Source organism: Triturus cristatus, chromosome 9 (assembly GCF_964204655.1).
Source record: "Triturus cristatus chromosome 9, aTriCri1.1, whole genome shotgun sequence".
Lineage (NCBI taxonomy): Eukaryota > Metazoa > Chordata > Amphibia > Caudata > Salamandridae > Triturus > Triturus cristatus.
In genome coordinates, this window is record NC_140592.1 from 149009236 (window position 1) to 149030872 (window position 21637).

Here is a 21637-nt window from a genome sequence, read left to right on the forward strand (position 1 = left end):
GGATTGAGATCAACGCCTCAGTCGAGGAAATAGTATCCGAGAATTTTCCCCCACTCATGAAATCCATCGAAAAAGAGCTAAAGAGATTAGACGTGCTACATCTTTCTTTGATTGGGAGGGTAAATGTTTTAAAAATGTCAATATTCCCAAAAATCCTATATTTGTTCAGAGCCATACCCCTTTTTTTTTTTAGGAAAAACTAATTAAAAGTCTGGATTCTATTTTTATAAGATTTACCTTGCAGTATGGCAAGGTCAGGCGCTCTACAAACCTCATGTCACTCCCTAGGGAAAGGGGAGGGCTGGCCCTTCCAAACCTGAGACTATATCATTGGTCCTGTCTTCTGACACAAATGTCTATTCTGTTTCAGCATGAGTCTAATTGTGGTGTTACTAACCCGGCAGCCCAGGACCTACCCTCCATTTTCGAGTTGTTAATCGGGGGAAAGGCCATTGGGCTGCTGTGGCGCGAAGTTGATAGTAGGTATTACAAGAGGCCTCGCCTGAAAATTTTGGAGGGGGTATGGGGGGTTTGGAGGGCCTTTTTAAGGCTATGCAAAATACCAAAGGTAAATCGATATCTCCATCTGTGTAATTCTAGCCTGCTCCCTTATGTGGGGGCTGATAGGAACTTGCAGGTATGGAGGGACCTTGGTATTAAGACTTTTGGGGATATATGGGGAGGACATGAACCGCTTGGTTTTGATGCCCTCCAACAAAAGTTAGATCATCCCGGTCAACCATTGGCTTTTGTATGGCCAAGTAGCACGGTCATTAAAGGCACTGAGACCAAAACCTTCGCTATTGGAGGACGTCCCCGTGATCGAATTGTTAATTAGGGGGTGCAAGAAGATAAAATGGGTCTATAAGCAGCTCATTGCAGAACTTCAAGATGATATGGAAAAAACAGAGTCTGCTTTGGCTATAAAACTGGGAGACCCCGATGTCGATCTGGATTTAGCCCTCACCCTGAATAAAAAAGTATTTAGATCTTTACTTTAAATATCTTTATTTCGCCAAAGAGAGTCATAAAAGAAGAAACACAGAAATAAAGCATACGATTACAGATAACACATATGATAAAAAACATCCTCAATGCACCTTATAGCCGGGAAATGAATAAATAATTATCAAATTACAGAAAGGATGACCTTGGGACCAGTCTTCCAGCACACGCTGGAACATATGTACAGAATGATCTCATTATTCCAGATACTTTCTTCTGGTTTTCCACATTGCATCTAAAAATTTGCTAACAGCAAAAACGGTTAGTGGTGATTAGGCCTGGGCGGTAAATTCCGTTCCGCTCGCGGAATTTGCGGAATTCGCGTAATTTCGCATTCCGCGGAGAACGCGAAATTGCTCAAAAGTCTGCTTTCCGCGATTTCGCGAAATTTTGGCTTGTTCGCGTTCTCAAAATGCGTGTTCGCGAGATATTTCTCTCCGAGCACGCAAACAGCAATTGTGAACAGGAAAAAAGCATCGCGAACAAGCAATTCCGCATGTTCGCGGAATTTCTGCGTGTTCGCGGAGATTTTTTACCGTTTCGCGGAGATTTGCGTAACGCAATTGCGCGAATTCCGCCCACCCCTAGTGGTGATAAGTCCGTTTTTAGTATTCGATAAGCCTTCAAGTGTTTCCTGAAGCCCCATTTTTTACATAGGGGAACAATCCACTTTTTCCTAGAGGCTGTATACAAAGGACAAAAGAGGATTACATGGAGATCGTTTTCAGGCTGGTCAGTGCAAAGGGGACAGTTGACAATAGATGGGGGGTGCCATCTGCTCGTAAGACCTCGAATTGGAAGCGAGTTATATCTCCATTGGAGATATAATTTTCTGAGGGTAGTGGGATAAATGTCATTCAGCACTATCTCAAACTTATAATAATCTTTGAGTAAGAGAAATGAACTTGACATGGAGCCCAGATTATCAGAGACCAGCCAAACCGACAGGTTACTTTCATAATACATTCTAACCAAATCTTTACGGGATATAGTTTTTGATGCATCTTCTGGAGAACTCCACAGAGAAGGGCAACCCAGCCTATCAAACTCTTCCTTTATGTATTTTAACCAGGGGAGTTTTTGTATAGTTGGGTATTTCAATAAGTCCAACAGTTCTAGTCTATAGGTATTAAGTTCAGGGGTTGCCCAAAGACGCCGCCAAAAGGCTAGGGGTTTTAGGCCTAATTCCTCTTTGATAGATCTTATTCCTAAATCCAACCTAAGGGGAAGAAGGGGAGTACTACTAGGGAGGGATGAAAGTTGCCGCAAAAATTTATTTTCAATGGCTACAATTGCTTGAGGGCAATTGTGACCCCATAGCTCGGCCCCGTAGATTACTGCCCCTCTGGCCTGCATTTTATAGATCTCTAGAGGGGGACCAATAGGTTTTATATAGGATTTGTTCCAAAGTTTGATGATCCCCCCCAATTTTCTGCGTTAATTTTAGCTGGGATTTAGTCCGGTGTTGAGTCCAAAGAAAGTTTTCATTTATAGTCACTCCCAAGTACTCAAACATCCGTACTCTCTCCAAGCCAACTCCGCCAATGGTCGGATTGGGCCGGGTTTTTTTAGGGGGATTCAAAATCATAAACTTTGTTTTGGCCGTGTTAATTTCCAACCCCCTATCTTGACAAAAGGAGACAAAAGCGTCCAAAACTCGCTGGATGCCCATAGGGGACTTTGCAAGTAGCAAAGTATCGTCAGCGAACATAATCGCCGAAATCCCCACGCCAGCAAGCTTTGGGGCGTCTCTGTTAGAAACCGCACTAAGGTAAGAGATGACTCCATTTACATAAAGACAGAAGAGGGTTGGTGCCAGGACACAGCCCTGGCGAACTCCCCTGTTAACAGAGAAGCTAGATGATAAATTGCCCTCTCTCCCGCATCTGACCTTAGCAAAATTATCAGTGTGGAGTCGTATTATAATGTGTAGAAGGGGGGGTGGGATTCCTAAATCACGAAGAACAGCCCATAACCTAGTACGTGGCACTAGGTCAAAGGCTGCTCGCAGATCTACAAAAACAGTGTACAGGGATCCGCCCTCAACCACGACCGTCTTCCAGAACAGCATATTAAACCTAAAGATCTGGTCAGTAGTAGATACCCTTTTCCTAAAACCAGCCTGATAATGGCTCAAAATCTCAAACTCATCGATCCAATTCAAAAGGCGATTTAAAATCAGCCTGGCGAAGAGTTTTTGGGCTACATCAATAAGGCTGATAGGGCGATAGTTGGCTGGAAGAAGAGGCGATCCCTTCTTAAAAATAGGGACCACCTCCGCACCCAGCCAAGTATGAGGAATCTTCATGCCCGTGGCAATTCCATTAAATATGGTTAAAAGATAGGGTGCCCAGACTCTCGGTTCATGTTTGTACAGATCACCGGGTACCCCATCAAGACCTGGGGCCTTGCCCGCAGGGAGTGCCGAAATGGCAGCCTGCACTTCCACAAGAGTAAAGCTGATTGAATCATGCACACCGGTGCCACTTAGGGGCAAATCATCCAAGGGAGAGTGATTCTCATATAAAAGACTAAAATGATCCTCCCGGACTTCTGGAGCAATATTCGGAGTGATTGCAGAATCCGTGACGGCTGAACCAGTAGTCACAATCTGCCAAAATCTACAAGAGTCCCGGTCCGCCAGAGCAGTTGTTAAAGTGGCCCAGTTCTCACTGCCCCATTCAAGCTTAGCATGGTGAATTAAATGACGGTAGGCACGTCGTTTCTGTTTAATAAGGTCTCTGCTATCATTTGCCTTTAGTGCAATCATTAATTCTGTCTTTGCCAGTCTACAGGGCCTATTATACCATGGATGCTTCCTAGGTAGCCATTTCTTCAGGGGAGCTAACGGATTCAGAATAATTGATAGGGTTGTATAAAGTGCATTATTAAGTGCAGCAATTTTCCTGTTGGTATCTGAGTTGGTTTCGTAGTCAATGAGGTCAGCCAGTTCATCCAGAGTTGGGGTGACACTCGCATAAACTCTGGATAAGTCCTCTGGGTTACTAACTAGTTTGGGCCATTTCACCCTACGCCTGTTGTTAGAAAGGGCAGGAGTATTTATTCTGTCCAAGTGCAACAGAGGTTCAGTCGGACCCAAACCTGGTAATGCGAACTCCAAGATCAAAGGATTGTGGTCACTTTCACCCCTAGAGAGCACCACAAAATCCTGGACTCGCTTCCATTCCTTACATTGGACAAAGATGTAATCAAGGTGAGCCTCTCTACCAGATGAATTAAAAGTGGGCTTCGGAGGGTTATCAGATTTTGATCGACCGTTGCATGCTCTGATGGAATGAAGCAGCGATAGGGAGGTGATTTGAAGAGCCAGTGGGGTCCAAGCTCTTACAGTAGGACCAACCACATGTGGAATTTCCCAAAAATCATCCTCCTCCTGATTTATAGCATCTATTAAACCCTCAAGAGGTTCAAAGTGGGAATTAAAGTCTCCACCCACCACTAAAAGGATACCCTCAGGTAATTGCCACAATACCGTAGATAGCACTTCAACGGCCCTTGATTCTGCCGATATACTGGTCGGTCTAGAGTAAATATTAATCAGGGCCAGTTGTGTCTTAGCCTGCCATTCCAATATTATGCCCTGGACATCATCAGACCCTGTATCCAGGACAGTAGCAGTACAGCCCAAATGAGTTGCAACCCAGATTGAAAGACCACCGGAGGGTCGGCCCTTACCACCCCAAGTAGCTGGAAGGAAAAAGGAAGCGAACCCCACTCGGTAATAGTCGACCCTGGCCCATGTTTCCTGGAAATAACATATATCATGCAGGTCTATAAAAGAGCCCCATACCGGACAATCAAGCTTATTATGGAGGCCCGCAATATTCCAGGAGAGGATTTTTAATGAAGAGCGGGCACAGGGTAAGTCGAGAGGGACTGCAGATATGACATCATTATCTGGGGTAATAATCAAGTCAGTATCAGTGATGTCTTGAGTCGAAACTGCCGCAATCTGTGCTTGGCCAGGGGAGTCGGACTTAAATGGGATTTTAGCTCGCCGTCAATCCACCTCTTCTAAAGGACTAAACCTATTATGGCAGGGAAAGTCATTCACTACAGGCTGGTTAAACCAGGAATTAGTGTAGTTTCGACTGCGAAAGGTTGAACCTACCCTTATCCAATCATCCACCATCTTAGTGTGTGCATATTTATTAGATGGGGGATAGAATGAGGAAAGTGCGAGGGGTTGAATAGATGACTCTCCCGGTTTCCCCTTCCAAGCCAGAATATATGACACAATCTTAGGGTTTCCGAAATTTACTACAACACAATCACCCTTAGTAGTGTTGCCCAACCATTTAACCCTCCTCACCATCAAAATACCCGCAGTTTCAAATGGTGGAAGTGGCCTGTGGGTATTTAACCAACTAGTGACTTTATTTTTTAGGGAGTCATAAGTTTCTGAGTCAGGATTAGTGCACTTGGGGACTCCAGCCAAAACTATTACATAGGGAGCCGCCTCAGGGGGTAAGTTCACTACATCTTTCCAGCGTAACTTCCCCACATCGTTTTTGTCGGTTTCCCCATTAGCACTAAGGGTATTCAGTTCGGCAACATTATCCATAGACCTTGGTTGGTCAGGTGGATGATTCTGTATTAATTGAGGCCTGTCATCAGTGGGGTGGAGTGAATTCAGAGATCCTAAAGTATCATCTGTGACAGTTAATTCCCTTGCTCTTGTAGATTGAGAAGGGGCACCTGGATTGACAGTAGACAGAGGCAGAGGATCCAGGGGTTGCAGTTGTTGTGCATTAACAGTTTTGAGGGTGAGGCTACCATATTTCATTAAAGAATTAGAGATAATCCCTGTAGCTTTTTCTATTTCTTTTAGTGTGTCATTAATAGAATCAAATCTAGCCAGTAAAGGATCAAAAAAGGTCTTCAGCGCATTTACTAAAGTGCTGATTGATGAATCTGTCTCTCGACCTGATCCCTCGGCGGTGATAGGAGAGGAAGGGCAATAGGGTGTTTGTTCACAGATTAGGGTGGGTGTTCGAGTAAGCATTTCATTGAGTCCAGGCGGTGTCTTAGATGAAACCTCAGACGGTGATTCACAAATAACATCTGTTTTGGCCTTTTTCCCACCCTTCATCTTTCTTACACATTTTCTTTTGGCGACCGCCCCCTCCCGTGAACCATGAGCTGCTCTCAAAATGGGTTCCCCCTCTCGGTTCACGACATCATCTAAAGAAGGTACAGTAGAGCTCTCGGGAATAGGTTGGAAAGAATCACGCCGAGAAGCAGTACTGGTTCTTAGGTCCTGAAGAACTGAATCGATCGTTTGATCGATACTATTCATCAGTGCAGTATGAGAGTTGTTCAAGATCTCCGGAGATCTGACGGATGCGAGTAGACCAAGGGAAGATCTTCTAGTGTTTTCAATACCTTCCGAGAGTCGCTGTTCTAGTATGTGCAGCTCATTATTGACCACCGAGTTAGCCCTGATAAGAAAATTGTCCAAAGTACCTGGGAGCATCGGGGTTGAAGGCAATATTTTCTTTCGTGTAGCCATTAGTTACCTGTCTAAGCACTGAATGCCAAAGAGGGGGGTGCCCGGTCCGGTCTTGACCGTGCTTGACCGTGCTTGAACGGGCTTAAACGGGCCCGCCCTTTGCCCGGGCTTCGCCCCGGTCTGCGCCCCGCACGCGTCCCGCTCACGCGTGAATGGGTCGTAACTAATATGGGAGAAAGAGGAGGAGCCGGGAAGAGGAACCAGGTGCGTGTCAGAAAAATCAAGCAAGGCACACTGGATCTCGCAGTCCCGGTAACGATGGGAGCCCCAGAAGTTGTTCAGCGCCTGTTAGAACCGGCGGTCTCTAGTTGGCAGAGGTATACACTTCTGACAAATAGGGACCAACCAACTCTAGTCAGGGCAAGGGGATTACACACTCAGATAACCCCTGCTACCCCCTTGGTAGCTTGGCAGAGCAGACAGGCTTATCTCAGAGGCAGTGTGTTAAGCATTTATGACCACATACAGTAATAAAGTGAATACACTACAGATGGACACGACACAGAAGTTATTATAAAAATAGTATTTTTATATAAGGCTTAGCACAAGACCAAATAACGACAAAAATATACCACAGTCTTAATAAATACTCTTTGGAAGGAAGAATAATAGTTCAAGTAAGGTTTCTTCTTGGCAAATAGTTCTTTAGCAAAGTATTCTTCTGAGCACAGTTCTTTGGCAACAATGTAACCCCCACAGGAGTCACACGACGTCGAGTCTACAAGATTCCCAAGGTTCGGCGTCGACCGCGAGGAGCGCTACGTCGAGCCTGGAGTCGCAACAGACCCCACAAGTACAGTACCTTGAGAAACGAAGAAAACGACGATCCACGGCGTCGAGATGTCGGCGTCGAGGTCGGCGTCGATCGTGCCTCGGAGTCAGGTCAATCCGCAGCGGCGTCGAGGGATGTCGGGCCGGAGCAGCGCTCACGGCGTCGAGAAGGGCGTCGAGTCGATGCGATCAGCAGCGGCGTCGGGACGGGGTCGCTGGGAGGCAGAGCCGATACTCACTCCTCACTGGCGTCGATACCGGCGTCGAGACGGGGTCACTTGGAGCCGGGGCCGATACCCACTGCTCACTGGCGTTGCTGCTGGCGTCGATCAGGCCCGGCGGCGTCGAGACTGCAGATTTTCCCTTGCGTACTGGAAACAACACTTTCCAGCAATTCAGCAATTCAGTAGATGGTGAAGTCCTTTGGCCCTGTGACTTCAACAGGAGACTGGCACTCTTCCAGTCCTTGGAGATTTCCTAGCAAGTGTTCAGAGAGTACACACCAAGTTCCTCTCTCCTTGTTCCTTGGCAAAAATAAAGAAGCAGCTTTCAGGTTCCTCCACAGCAAAACAGCACTCTGGCAGAAAGGGGAGGCAAGTCCTTAGATCAGCAGGCTTCTTGTCCTTGGTACAGGTTTCCTTGTCAGAAGTGATCTGAGTTCTTGGTTCAGGGGTCCTTCTCTTATACCCCTTTTTCCCTTTGTTCCCTTTGTCCAAGCAGGGCGATTCCCACCATCTCAGGTTTGTTGTGGGTGTTGCCAGGCAGAGGCACCTGGCCTATTCACTGGGCAGGGCAGAGTCCTCAGCCGCCCAGCAGGAGGCGGAGCCAGTATTGTCACTGGTAGGAGCAGGGCTATCAGTCACCCAGCAGGAGGCGGGGCCAGTATTGTGTCAGGCAGGGCAGGCTACTCTTCCCTCACTCTACGTGTAAACGCCCCATTCACCCCACACTGACTCACTCAGACCTCTGGAGCCACCCAGCCCCTGACACACACACCACCCCAGCAGAGACCGGTAGATAGTTGGACAAGAAAATAGCCACTTTCTAAAAGTGCTATTTTCAAACATAGAATTTAAAAACCATCCATCCTAAAGGGTGTGTTATTAAATTCTGAGTTCAGGGATACTAAACTCGACTTGCTACCATGCTCCCTGAGTCAGATAGATTATAATGGAGTTAATAATCAGTCTGCCCAGTCTGGCCTATTGGAGGCAGGTAGCCCTTCAATAGTGAAAAACGAAAATGGCTGTAATTCACTATTAGGTCATGCCACACACATCAGGGCATGACCTACCTTTTACCAACAATGCACCCTGCCCTAGGGCCTACCATAGAGGTGTCTGAAATGTGGCAAAGTGAAGGTTTAGAGACTGGTAAGTAGGTTTCCTTACCAAGTCGACATGGCAGTCAGGGACTGCACGCAGGCGCTGCGGTGGCAGGCCTGAGACACATTTTACACGCTGCTTCTGTGGGTGGCACAACCAGTGCTGCAAGCCCACCAGCAGCAGTTAACTTACACGCCCTTGGCACACGCAGTGCACTAGACTAGGGTCTGAACAGTAAGTCAACCAAGCCAATCATGGTAACACCAATCAATGTAACAATTTAACATAGGGAGCACTTGCACTGTGGCACTGATCAGCAGTGGCACAGTGCCCAAAGCAATAATCCAGCAAAAACATCGTAAACGGAGGAGGCAAACAGAAAAAAATGGAGGAGAGACTCATGCCAATGATGCCAGGTCTAACACGTGTCCCCTCCAGCTGAAATGTGGGGAGAACTACCCTTCACCCAGGGAGTCCTCATCACTAAGGCGGAAAAATCTGGACAGACCATCAGCATTGGCGTGATCTGTACCAGGGCGGTGTTCCACCGTAAAGTCCATCCCCTGTAGGGAAATGGACCACCTCAACAGCTTTGGGTTCTCACCCCTCATCCGCATTAACCATCTGAGGGGCCTGTGGTCCGTCTGAACCCGGAAGTGAGACCCAAACAAGTAGGGTCTTAGCTTCTTCAGCGCCCAGACCACAGCAAATGCCTCACGCTCTATCGCACTCCACCTTTGTTCCCTGGGAAGTAACCTCCGGCTGATGAAGGCTACAGGTAAGTCTCGGCCCTCCTCATTCATCTGTGCTAGAACAGCCCCCACACCATGCTCTGAAGCGTCCGTCTGGACAATGAATTCTTTTGAAAAGTCGGGTGCCTGGAGGACCGGTGCTGTACACATTGCAGTTTTCAGGGTGTCAAAGGCTTTCTGACAGGCGTCAGTCCAGATCACAAGTCTCGGCTGCTTCCGGGAAGTCAGCGAGGTCAAGGGGTGCACAATGTTGCCATACCCCTTGACGAACCTCCTGTAGTAACCCGTGAGACCCAAGAAGGCTCTCACCTGAGTCTGGGTTTTGGGCGGTTCCCAAGCCAGGATGGTATCTATCTTGGGTTGCAGGGGGGCCACCTTGCCGCTCCCTACTTGGTGCCCCAAGTACACCACTGAACCCTGCCCAATCTGGCACTTACTAGCCTTGATTGTGAGGCCTGCTCTGCGCAGGGCCAACAACACTTCCTGGAGGTGGCGCAAGTGTTCCTCCCAGCTGGCGCTGAACACTGCTATATCGTCCAGGTAGGCGGCGCTGAAATCTTCCAGCCCGGCCAATACCTGGTTAACCAACCTCTGGAATGTGGCAGGGGCATTCTTCATCCCAAAGGGCATCACACGGAACTGGTAGTGCCCATCTGGTGTGGAGAATGCAGACCTCTCTTTTGCCCCATCAGTCAAGGCGATCTGCCAGTACCCAGACGTTAGATCAAACGTACTAAGGTACCGGGCAGCCCCCAACCGATCGATGAGCTCATCAGCTCTGGGGATGGGGTGCGCGTCAGTCTTGGTGACCGAATTGAGTCCTCGGTAATCCACACAGAACCGAAGTTCTGGTGAAGCACCAGGCGCTGCAGCCTTTGGGACCAAGACCACTGGGCTGGCCCAAGGACTGCTAGAGGACTCAACCACCCCTAAGGCAAACATCTTGGAGACCTCCTCCTTGATGTATGCTCTGACCTTGTCAGTCACCCTGTAGGCCTTGTGCCTCACAGGAGTGCTGTCCCCAGTGTCCACATCATGGACACACCACTGAGTGACACCAGGGATCAAGGAGAACAGATCAGGGAATTGTACCAACAGATGGCGACAATCTTGCTGCTGCTCAGGGGTCAGTGTGTCAGAGAGGACAACACCATCCACTGACCCATCTTTTTCTTTTGCACACAGGAGGTCAGGAAGAGGCTCACTCTCCTCCTCCATCCCAGCATCTGTGGCAAGGAGCATGCCCACTTCGGACCTTTCTAAGTGGGGCTTTAACCGGTTGACATGCAGGACCCTTAAGGGGTTCCTGGGAGATTTCAAGTCCACCAAGTAGGTGACATCGCTCTTCTTCTCCACAACCTCAAACGGTCCAGTCCACCTGTCCTTGAGCGCACAAGGTTCCACAGGGGCCATGACCCAAACTTTCTGACCAGGTTGAAGCTCAACCAGAGTGGCATTCTGATCGTACCACCGCTTCATCTCTTCCTGGCTGGCCTCCAGATTTGCCTGAGCAAGATCTCTGAAGCGCCGAGTCTGGTTCCTAAAGGCCAGCATGTAACTATATACATCCTGGGGAGGTTTCCTGGGAGATTGCTCCCAGCCTTCTTTGACCAGACTCAAAGGTCCTCTTACCGGGTGACCATACAAAAGCTCAAAGGGGCTGAACCCTAGAGACTTCTGTGGCACCTCACGGTAAGCAAACAGCAGGCATGGCAAGAGGACGTCCCATTTACGCCTCATTGGTTCTTCAAGACCCATGATCATGCCTTTTAGGGTCCGGTTGAATCTCTCAACCAGCCCATTACCTTGAGGGTGGTAAGGAGTGGTAAACTTGTAGGTTACCCCACACTCCTTCCACAGAGACTTCATATAATTCGAAATGAAGTTGGTGCCTCGGTCTGACACCACCTCTCTGGGGAACCCCATGCGGGAGAAAACACCCATCAGTGCCCGTCCCACCACGGGGGCCGTCACTGTTCGGAGAGGGATGGCTTCCGGGTACCGGGTGGCATGGTCCACCAAGACCAGGATAAACCTGTTGCCCATGGCTGTCTTGGGGTCCAGTGGCCCCACAATGTCAATTCCCACTCGCTCAAAGGGGGTACTGACGACGGGAAAAGGTTGGAGGGGAGCCTTCTGCTTCCGCCCGCTTTTCCCACTTGCCTGGCAAGTTTGACAGGTCCTACAATGGATATCTGAATCCCTTCTCATCTGAGGCCAATAAAAATGGGTGACAAGCCTGTCATAGGTCTTGTCCTGCCCCAGATGTCCAGCTAACGGAACGTCATGAGCCAACCCCAGTAGGAAGGCTCTGAAGCGCTGGGGTACCACCAGCACACGGGCTGACCCAGGTTCAGCAGCCTTAGGCTCGCTATACAGGAGGTCGTTCTCCCAGTAGACCCAATGTGATCCTGACTGATCACCTGTCGTTTGGGCTGAGGCCTGCTGCCTCATACCCACAAGAGAAGGGCACACTTTCTGTTCAGCACAAAATTCCTCCCTGGAGGGACCACCATCCTGCTGCCAATGGGTCAGCTCGGGCAGGTCTCCCAGTTCGGCCACTTGTTCTCCTGTCGGTTCCAGGGCATCCCCCTCAGGGTCTGCTCCCTCCTGGACCGCGGGAACGATGGGGGACGGTTTCCCGCGCCCCCTGCCTCTTCTCTTCACGGTTGGGACCTGGGCCATACTTTCAGGCTCCGGGCCCCCATCAACACCCTTACTGACTGACATGGACCGGGTGGTCGCACACACCCACTCAGGCAGACCCAACATTTCCAGATGCGCTTTTCTCTCCACCTTAGCCCAAGGGGAGTCCTCCAAATCATTGCCCAAGAGACAATCAACAGGCATGGCGGGCCTCACAGCAACCTGAAGAGTACCTGAGACCCCCCCCCACTCAAAAGGAACTTGAGCTACCTCACACTTACTCTGTGAGTTGTCAGCAGCTACAACGGGGTAGAATGCATGAGGGACCACCTGCTCTCTGGACACCAAGTGACACTTGACAGCTGTCACACTCGCTCCGGTGTCTCTGAGAGCTTCCACCCTATGGCCATTAATGGTCACCCACTGCCTATATTTCTTAGTGTTACTAGGCAGAGGGGTTGGAGGGACCATCTCCACGTCTCCTAAAGAGACCAGGGACATTTCTGCGGGACCCCACCCACCGGGGGCACCCATCTCCTCCCCTCCCAGGGCTACACTCGCTACCTGACGAGGGGGTGCACGCGGCGGTGCATTCGAATCCTTCATGGGACACTGGGGATCATAATAACGGTGTCCCACCTGCTTACAGGCATAGCAGGTCATGGGGCCCCTGTGAACAGGTTTACCTGTCGGGGCCTCTGGCTTCTTTACAGGGGGAGGCTGGGAACCCTTCCCTTGGTTCCCTTGGGGACTACTTTGGGGCCCTTTCTGAAACTCCCTCTGTTTACCCCTGTCCCCCCCACTCTTCTGCTGGGGACCCTGCCCACCTTTGGCTGAGTCTCCCACTGGACCCTTGTGGACCCTGGTACTGACCCAGCGGTCCGCCTCCTCAGCAAGTTTTCTAGGGTTAGATATCTTGCTATCAACAAGGTGCTGGCGTAGCTCTGGAAAACAGTTATTAGACAAGTGCTCCCAAGCAAACAAATCATAAAGAGCATCATAACTATCAACCTTGCTACCCTTTATCCAACCATCCATGGTTCTGCAGAAAAAAGACACATATTCAACCCACGTAGTACCAGGCAACTTCTTACATTCTCTAAAGGTTTGTCTGTACTTTTCTGGAGTTAAGCCATATCTCAGCATTAAAGCATCTTTCATATGAGTATAAGACATCCTATCCTCAGCAGGAAGGCTCAACAAGGTATCTCTCCCCTCGTTTGTAAAGCGGCTCCACAACCCCGTTCCCCAATCCTTCTCAGGGACCCGGTGGGCCAATAACGCTAACTCATATGCTTTAAACCATTGGCTAATATCTTCATTCTTACTGTAATCTTTGATCACATCTTTAGGAAAATAAAACCTACTTTCTGCAGGCACGGATGGAGTGCTGCCACCAGAGGGATTCAACTCTAAACTCTTAGTTTTAAGCTCCATCTCCCTCACCATCTTCTCACGTTCAAACGCTAATTTCTCTCTCTCAAAATCTAATCTTTTGCTCTCCATTTCAGCTTCTCTCTTGCTTCTTGCATTCTCTAATTCCAACTGCCCTCCTAATTTAAGTTTTGCCATTTCTAACTTGTACCCCCTCTCCTTCTCCCTGTCTTCTAATTCTTCGGGGGAAAGGCTCCTAGAGGACGCACTACTGCCTGGAGATGACACTGGCCCACCTGTGGGCTCTTCCTCTTCCTCTTCTTCTTCCTCTTCCGGTACCACCACCGGATCAGAGGGATTTCTGGCCTCTAACCAGGCCTTCAGCGCTTTGAGGAAGCCCTCTTTCTTTGAGACACCTGTGGTAGGAACTTTAAACTGCTTGCAAAATCCTTTTAGATCTTTTAGCGTGTAGGAATCTATCTTCTCCTTATCGAATTCCCCCACAACATTCTCCACAGGTGTAGCAGCTCCGGCACTCTCCATGGTCAAAACTGGCAGTGTTTAAGAAAATAAGCTCCAGGAAAGCGGAGAACAAAAATAGGCAATCCTACCAAACAGACTGTGGCTGCGCTATGGTCTGCTTTCACTATGTAGCGTACACTAATCACTGCACATGAGTCATAAATGCAAAGTTCAAATCCTCACCGCTGACCACCAATGTTAGAACCGGCGGTCTCTAGTTGGCAGAGGTATACACTTCTGACAAATAGGGACCAACCAACTCTAGTCAGGGCAAGGGGATTACACACTCAGATAACCCCTGCTACCCCCTTGGTAGCTTGGCAGAGCAGACAGGCTTATCTCAGAGGCAGTGTGTTAAGCATTTATGACCACATACAGTAATAAAGTGAATACACTACAGATGGACACGACACAGAAGTTATTATAAAAATAGTATTTTTATATAAGGCTTAGCACAAGACCAAATAACGACAAAAATATACCACAGTCTTAATAAATACTCTTTGGAAGGAAGAATAATAGTTCAAGTAAGGTTTCTTCTTGGCAAATAGTTCTTTAGCAAAGTATTCTTCTGAGCACAGTTCTTTGGCAACAATGTAACCCCCACAGGAGTCACACGACGTCGAGTCTACAAGATTCCCAAGGTTCGGCGTCGACCGCGAGGAGCGCTACGTCGAGCCTGGAGTCGCAACAGACCCCACAAGTACAGTACCTTGAGAAACGAAGAAAACGACGATCCACGGCGTCGAGATGTCGGCGTCGAGGTCGGCGTCGATCGTGCCTCGGAGTCAGGTCAATCCGCAGCGGCGTCGAGGGATGTCGGGCCGGAGCAGCGCTCACGGCGTCGAGAAGGGCGTCGAGTCGATGCGATCAGCAGCGGCGTCGGGACGGGGTCGCTGGGAGGCAGAGCCGATACTCACTCCTCACTGGCGTCGATACCGGCGTCGAGACGGGGTCACTTGGAGCCGGGGCCGATACCCACTGCTCACTGGCGTTGCTGCTGGCGTCGATCAGGCCCGGCGGCGTCGAGACTGCAGATTTTCCCTTGCGTACTGGAAACAACACTTTCCAGCAATTCAGCAATTCAGTAGATGGTGAAGTCCTTTGGCCCTGTGACTTCAACAGGAGACTGGCACTCTTCCAGTCCTTGGAGATTTCCTAGCAAGTGTTCAGAGAGTACACACCAAGTTCCTCTCTCCTTGTTCCTTGGCAAAAATAAAGAAGCAGCTTTCAGGTTCCTCCACAGCAAAACAGCACTCTGGCAGAAAGGGGAGGCAAGTCCTTAGATCAGCAGGCTTCTTGTCCTTGGTACAGGTTTCCTTGTCAGAAGTGATCTGAGTTCTTGGTTCAGGGGTCCTTCTCTTATACCCCTTTTTCCCTTTGTTCCCTTTGTCCAAGCAGGGCGATTCCCACCATCTCAGGTTTGTTGTGGGTGTTGCCAGGCAGAGGCACCTGGCCTATTCACTGGGCAGGGCAGAGTCCTCAGCCGCCCAGCAGGAGGCGGAGCCAGTATTGTCACTGGTAGGAGCAGGGCTATCAGTCGCCCAGCAGGAGGCGGGGCCAGTATTGTGTCAGGCAGGGCAGGCTACTCTTCCCTCACTCTACGTGTAAACGCCCCATTCACCCCACACTGACTCACTCAGACCTCTGGAGCCACCCAGCCCCTGACACACACACCACCCCAGCAGAGACCGGTAGATAGTTGGACAAGAAAATAGCCACTTTCTAAAAGTGCTATTTTCAAACATAGAATTTAAAAACCATCCATCCTAAAGGGTGTGTTATTAAATTCTGAGTTCAGGGATACTAAACTCGACTTGCTACCATGCTCCCTGAGTCAGATAGATTATAATGGAGTTAATAATCAGTCTGCCCAGTCTGGCCTATTGGAGGCAGGTAGCCCTTCAATAGTGAAAAACGAAAATGGCTGTAATTCACTATTAGGTCATGCCACACACATCAGGGCATGACCTACCTTTTACCAACAATGCACCCTGCCCTAGGGCCTACCATAGAGGTGTCTGAAATGTGGCAAAGTGAAGGTTTAGAGACTGGTAAGTAGGTTTCCTTACCAAGTCGACATGGCAGTCAGGGACTGCACGCAGGCGCTGCGGTGGCAGGCCTGAGACACATTTTACACGCTGCTTCTGTGGGTGGCACAACCAGTGCTGCAAGCCCACCAGCAGCAGTTAACTTACACGCCCTTGGCACACGCAGTGCACTAGACTAGGGTCTGAACAGTAAGTCAACCAAGCCAATCATGGTAACACCAATCAATGTAACAATTTAACATAGGGAGCACTTGCACTGTGGCACTGATCAGCAGTGGCACAGTGCCCAAAGCAATAATCCAGCAAAAACATCGTAAACGGAGGAGGCAAACAGAAAAAAATGGAGGAGAGACTCATGCCAATGATGCCAGGTCTAACAGCGCCCTTGAGTCTTTTCAGCCAGCAGCTCCGTGGAAGGTAGGGGTTTAAACGAAGGTTGCGTTAAAAATCAAAGAGTTCCTCGCCTACGAGCGGCACCCGCGAAGTGGGGACCGCGAGGCTTGAAGTAGTGCTGAGAGGAGGGGCCGGGAAGAGGAACCAGGTGCGTGCCAGAAAAATCAAGCAAGGCACACTGGTCCTCGCAGTCCCGGTAACGATGGGAGCCCCAGAAGTTGTTCAGCGCCCTTGAGTCTTTTCAGCCAGCAGCTCCGTGGAAGGTAGGGGTTTAAACGAAGGTTGCGTTAAAAATCAAAGAGTTCCTCGCCTACGAGCGGCACCCGGGAAACGTGGGCCGCGAGGCTTGAAGTAGTGCTGAGAGGAGGGGCCGGGAAGAGGAACCAGGTGCGTGTCAGAAAAATCAAGCAAGGCACACTGGTCCTCGCAGTCCCGGTAACGATGGGAGCCCCAGAAGTTGTTCAGCGCCCTTGAGTCTTTTCAGCCAGCAGCTCCGTGGAAGGTAGGGGTTTAAACTAAGGTTGCGTTAAAAATCAAAGAGTTCCTCGCCTACGAGCGGCACCCGTATTTAGATCTACAAATCTGAGGGCCCAGCATTATAAAACTGTATTCAATTTATATCATTCTCCTGCAAAATTATTTGCCTGGGGAGTCAGGGAAGATGATAGATGCCCTAGATGTAATGCTGGGCAAGCCGATCTTTTGCATATGTTTTTTTATTGCAGCTCACTAACCCCAATCCAGAGGGAATTTGGAAAGTTCTGGGAGGGGTTCCTAGGTCATAAGCTCGATCTATCCCCTACCCTGATGCTATTGGGCTGTCATCATAAGCTAAAATTGGTAAAGGCTGAAGAAGCTCTGGTTTTTATTTCCGTGGCTGTGCTTCGGATCTTAATCTCATCGGGTTGGAAGGATACATCGGCCCCCTCTTTCCAAATGTGGCTCTCCAGACTGCTGAGCATACATAATATTGAGAGATGTCTGTATGAGCAGAAGGGTAAATAATTGCGGGATTTTGGATATAGTCTATGGGCCCCGATACTAACATGGAGGGAGATGGACAGCAGTCAGACGAGATAGGGTCACAAGTTTTAAATCTGCATTCATGTGTGTTTTTTTTTTGTCTGTATCAGCTGTGATTCTCTGTTGTATTGATGTGTTCAAACTGCAAATAAAATAAATTAAAAATAAAATAAATAAATAAAGACTCCTGGTGAACTGTGTTAATTGGATCCTGTAAATGTGTGCAGATATTTTAATCATAGGTTTCAAGCTATGATGTCTTTTATCTGCAATAAAAATAATCCACCACTTGGAGAAGTTACCGATTTATTTTAGAGAATGGAGTACCAAGCAAGAGGTGCACCTCATATACATATGCTACTACGGGTCAAGGATGCACCTAAATTTGGAACTGATTCTGATGAAACAGTATTGTCTTTCATCGAACAGTATGTGACATGTGAGATTCCGAGAGAAGAAGGAGATAGAAGCTTGAGACAGCAAGTTTTACGTTTCACCGTTGTGGAAAGTACTGCAGAAGAAAATACAAGTCTAAAGGAAAATTTTACACCAAATGTCGGTTTGGTTTTCCACGTCGAGTCATTTGTAAAGGAAGAGTAAATTCTTTTTTTTCTTCTGTAAGGCACACAATAACTCGGAAATCTCCAAAGAATACTTACAACTTAAAAAGAACAGAAGTGTCAAAGTAAATCAACGGCTACAATGCAGTCATTTTAAAAATGTGGAATGCGAACATGGACATCCAGTATGTTGCAGATAACTCAATTGCTGTTGCACGTTATGTTACATCGTACATAACAACATCAGAAAAAACAGAGATGAAACAAATGTGGGAAGAAAGTGCACAAGAGAAAAACCCTAGCAAAAAATTGTACAGCTTTACTTTGAAAATGCTTTCCCACCGAGAAATTGGATCCTATGAATGTTCAGACCGCTTGTGCTCTTCAAGTTTATATTCAAAGTCACGAGGAATCATTTGGGTAAGTTTAGGTCTTGCCTGCTCATGGAATAGAGTGTTGAAATCATTAGAAGAAATTGAATACTTAGCAGCAAATCAACCAGACAGTACAGACATTCTTAAAACTAATATGTTGGACACATACTATCCGAAAAGGAGTCGACATCTGGAACAGCTATGTCTGTATGAAGTACTTCAACATTACAGCTTCAAAAGAAATGTTAAACAGAAATTAAAAGAAGGAAAATATGCAGTAGTTGGATGTTATGGTTGTTTAGTAAAACATGCAAAGGGTAATCTTATAAACCACAAGAAACTCAGTTGTGAAACTTCAGATAAGCGAGATTTTTACTATTTAGCACTTCTCCAACTCTTTAAACCATGGCGTAGCTAAAGTGAATTACTTGGAGACTTTGACTGCTATGTAGATTCTTTTAATGCATGTAAAGATAGCATTGCATGTACAATTTTCCCTACATATTTAAAAATGTTGAATGATGAAGTTGAACAGGAAAACACTATTACAGCTGAAATAGCTAATGAAAGTTCTCAAGATAGTCAAAGTAGTGGTCAATGTAGTCAAGATCCTCTTGGACAACCAATACTGGAAAATGAAGCAGGGATTGCTATGCATGAAGTTGAAATTGCAATGCAACAAGCACACAAGGAGAATATTACATTGGAAAGGTTAGAAGAACAACTAAATGTTGAACAGAAAGAAATATATGTACAAGTGAAAGAACAGATAGAACATGGTTTGTTGCATGAAAAAAAAGAATGTGTGTGTTCATCTTTTAAACCTCTTCTGATGTACATCAGTGGTCAAGCTGGGACAGGTACAAGTTTTTTAATTAAAGTTTTGACCAGTTATCCTAAAAAAACTACTGGTTCACATTTATGTTCTGTGGTAACAGCTCCAACTGGATTAGCTGCACGCAGTGTTAAAGGAGTTACTTTGCATACATTACTGATGTTATCAGTTGAGCATGATAATAAATTACAATATCAGAAGTTGTCTGGAGAAGCTTCTCATGAAGTGTCAAGAGTGCTGAAGAAAATGAAACTATTAATTATTGATGAGGTGAGCATGGTCTCAAACTTGATGCTTGCTTTTGTACACTTAAGATAGCAACAGGTATTAAAAACAGATTACGACGTTCTCTTTGGAGGAAAACATTTAATTGTGTTTGGAGATCTGCTACAACTAACCCCTGTAAAAGGAGAACCAGTGCTTAAAACTCTTCTACATGAAGACACAAAGAAATCTCTGGGAAGTATTGGAAATGTGAATATGTGGTTAAATTTTGAATATAAAGAACTCACTCAGAATATGCGACAAACAAGAAATGAAGATTATGCAAATATTCTAAAAGATGTAAGAATTGGTGTTCTAAGCAAACATGGTAAAGAAGTTTTTCAAAGTTGTCTACTAATGAACTTGTTTACAAATGAAAACACACCAGCCGAAGTAATGTAAAAGAAAATGAAAGAAAATAATTCTGTAGTTTGCTTAATGCCTATAGTGGAAGAGTGTTATACATTTAATAGAGAGTTTATGAAATTAGAAAATCAAGAAATAGTTCACATTGAAGCTATTGATAAACTCGAGCATCAAGGAATAACAATTCTTCTTTCAGAAAAACTACAGACTAAATTGCTGGCTTAAAAAAAAAATTTAAACTGTCGGCTAATTTTGAGGCGTAATCTGAATGTAGAAGAAGGTTTAGTGAATGGAGCAATGGGGAAAGTTGTTGAGTTTGTGAAATATCAAAATAGAAATGGAATTGAATTCTTGAAAGTTAAATTTGATCAGAATACAGAGGTAAGACAGATTGTGCGTTGTGCTGTACGTTTTTTGCTTGTAAAAGACTTGTATGTTCGTAGAAGACAGTTTCACTTCTGTTTAGCATATGCAATAACTATTCATAAATCTCAAGGTTTAAGTGTAGATAATGCTTTGGTAAATGTAGGAAGAACTGTGTTTAAAGAGGGAATGGTATATGTTGCATTATTTCGAGTTAGAACATTGTCTGGTTTGTATTTAATTGATTTTGATGAGAACAAGGTTAGTGCTGATGTTAATTGTGTAAGAGAATATAATCGTTTGAGAAGGCTTTATGCTCCAAGTTTAGGTGAACATCCTATTTATGAGAAACGTGTTGTGTATTCAAAACGCAAACATGTTGAAGAATCAACTATGGTTGGAAAGCAGAAACTAAATCAAGAGGAAAAAGAAGATGTAAAGAAACAGAAAATACAAACAAGTGATGATGTTGTCGAATACCAATTAGAAAACGCTCCTGGTGTCTACTGCTATGGTAATGTTATTCTAAACGTTATATTTTATTTTGAAGATCTTTATGGTGAAATTATGGAAAGTCAGGAAAAAAGATTATGTTCGGCACTTTATACTTTATTTCAAGAATTGAGAACTGATAGAAGTAAGATCCATTCTGCTTCTGGTATTCGCCAACTGTTGGATACATGCACTGGATCTTTAACGTTCAGTGATAATATACAACAAGATGCACAAGAATTTCTGATGGTTATGCTTGGAGTACTAGAAGATGAAGGAATTCAGATTGAGAGTTTATTTGGACTCAGTTACAAATGGGAACATAAATGTGAACAGTGTTCATTAGCTTCAAGCACTATAGTTGACAGAGAACGATTTCTATATTTGACAATACCTGACTGCAAATCTGTACCATTTTCCAAATTGGTAAAAGAAGCTGATCACGAGATGATCTGTTCTCGTTGTAAATCAACAATGCTATCTACATTATGCCTACAAAGATATGGAAAATATTTGACTATAATGCTGCAACGCTGTAGACCAAATGGAAGAAAAGTGGAAACCAACATTAAAAATGTTGTTGCTAGTCAAGTCTCTATTTCTGGAACAACTTTTGCAACAGTTGCTATTCTTTTCCATGCTGGAAGTACTACTACAAGTGGACATTATACAGTTTATTTAAAGTGGAATAATGGTTGGAGTCACTGCAATGATACACACTTGGAAATGAAACCGAGATTGCCTCATGAATTACCCAACTCATACTTGATATTTCAGAAACAAAGATTTTAGATACATCATTCGGCCTAGTGGGAAGGTGTAAAGATACTTTAAGGAATTCATACTGGATGATTTCAAAGCAAAAATTTGTATACAATATTTGGCGTATTGCAAAATGTGAACCGAAACTGCAAAGTAAAGGTAAGATTTGAAGATTGGAAATAGTATTGGATGTGTTATTTGTGTTGATTTTGTATTATATTTGCGA